Below are 2,219 nucleotides of genomic sequence, written 5' to 3' on the forward strand. Positions count from 1 at the left end.
TTCCTTGACTCATATTAAGGCTGTAGCTGTATTTGTGAGTGCCCTGTTAGATGCCAACCTTAAAATAGCTTTGGAGAAAAGCTAGAGGAGCAAGAATACTTCCATGAGATGGATCAGGTAAGTCAGTCCTGGTGGGCTGTGGGCTGTGCTATGGTGAGTTACTCCTCTTGTTACTTGCTCCAACACTTCATGTCCTGGAAGACTGAACTTGTAAGTCCCCCAGACTCAGAAGAGACTGAGCAGAGATGTGATGTCTTCCAATGTTTGAAGGCTGTTAGAAAAAGGGAACAAATTACTCGGTCTGCTAGGGATAGAAGAGGGACATCTAAGTTGGAGCAAGAGGATTTATGGCAACTTCACAATAAGGGTAATTAAGCTCTAAATGGATTTTACTTGGTCCATGTAATTAACACCGTGTACTGTAAATCCGATTGGGAAGGGTTCATCCTGCCTGGAAGCAGGCCTCTGGAAACACAGGGAAAAAAACCATCCCCTTGTACCCTGTTAATGTGTCAGTGCAGAGAGAGAAGGTTAAACACGTACAGGTCGTGACAGAGCATGATTATCCTGCATGGAGAGGTTAAATACCTCTCGGTGGTTCGGAGGTAAGAACAGATCCGTACCTTGCACTTCTCCCTGGGGAGTGCCATGACAACACTGGGGCTGCCAAAAAGATGTCGGCACCACCCGGCAGTGCAAGTCCTTCCCCTCATGCGCTGCCGCCGCCCGCACAGACGGACCCCCGCTGCCTCCCTCCCTCCCTGAATGCGAGCGGGCTCTCGTCTCCCCTCAGGCACCATGGCCGCGCCGCCCGCCATTTTCCTCCCGCGGGGAGCGCCCCCTGTGCCCATAGTCGTGCCCATAGCAACCCCTCAGCGGCGTCGGGAGCTGCGAGGAGGAGGGTACGGAGAGTGCGGCCGCTTCTGCTGTGAGGGGCCGCCATGTCCCGCGCCCGGTGAGACTCTTCCCCGCTTCCCTTCCATGAGGGCTGCGGGCAGCCATGAGGGGACCGCCTGCCCTGCTCTCCCTCGGCCGAAACCCACCCCATTGACCTGGGGCTCCGCCGGGACCACCCCAGAACACCGGGATTGCTCCATATTCGCCGGGCAGGCGAGGAAGGGCAGCGTAACGGCGGTGTGGCGGCAGCGTGGCAGCGGTCTTTGCCTGCAGCCAGCCCGCCTTGTCCCCTGGGGCTGCACAGGGTGGGTTTGTGTGCTCAGAAACACTGGAAAACATGAAGTTGCTTCCTTCCCCTGTTCTGCGCCATATTCTCCTTCACTTAATTTCTTTCGTTGAGTTTTGGGTAGCTGGGCATCTCAGAATGCTTCCTTAATTCTACAGAGTTTTCTCCTTTGAGTATCTGGTAACAGTTTTGACGGGAAGTTGCACTAAAATTACGGAACCGGTAATTTCGCTTTCAAAATGACCATGTTTCTCACAGAATTAATGTTAGCAGCTGTTTGCTGAACCTCAGTCCCAGGGGAGCTCCCCTTGGGCTGTGCCAAGAGCCACGCAGCAGCGCTTGGCATCCATCTCCACACGCTGTAGGTCTCCAGAGGGAGAAGGGAGACAAGCTTCACTCTGCTGGCAGGGCTCCTCCTTGGCTTTTGTTGTGGGTTTGGAAACACAGAGGATAACCTTGAACTTGTGCTGGAACATTGTGTTAAACATCAGGACTTTGGCAAGCGGTGGAACTGGCCATATCCTCCCCTGATGTGAGTCTGTGTCTGCACTGAAGCCTGTAGCCCTCCCTTGACATGAAGAGAAATTGCTCCCTTGTGGGGAACCTATGGTGGCGTTGCCTCTTTTAAAAACAACTCAAACCACAAAATATACTTTCATGTTATTCATAAACGTGAACTAGGTGACCTCCCGAGGTCGCTTCCAACCTGAATTATCCGGTGTTTCTATGCTGGTGCTGTTTGTCCAGACAGTGTTTTGCACGATGGAGTCCTGGCTCCTAACGGAAGCAGAGCCTGCCGAGCAGGCGGAGGTGGAAGTGCAGCGATACCCAGCCACCAGGTCGAGCAATGTGTTACTGTCAGCCTGGGGTGATGAAACAGGTTCAGCCGCCGCTTTCTCTCTGTGGCAACCCCAAATCTGCCTGAGCACTGCTGTCACTGAGCACTGCTGTCACTGAGCACTGCTGTCACACTACTGATTAAATGAAAATAGGCACTGGTAAATGGCAAATGCTGGGTTTAATTGTATTCTGTTCT

This window comes from Pezoporus flaviventris, unplaced genomic scaffold (assembly GCF_033815535.1).
Source record: "Pezoporus flaviventris isolate CSIRO_AGI_PZ_B2104156 unplaced genomic scaffold, CSIRO_AGI_Pfla_v1 ptg000025l, whole genome shotgun sequence".
Taxonomy (NCBI): Eukaryota; Metazoa; Chordata; class Aves; order Psittaciformes; family Psittacidae; genus Pezoporus; species Pezoporus flaviventris.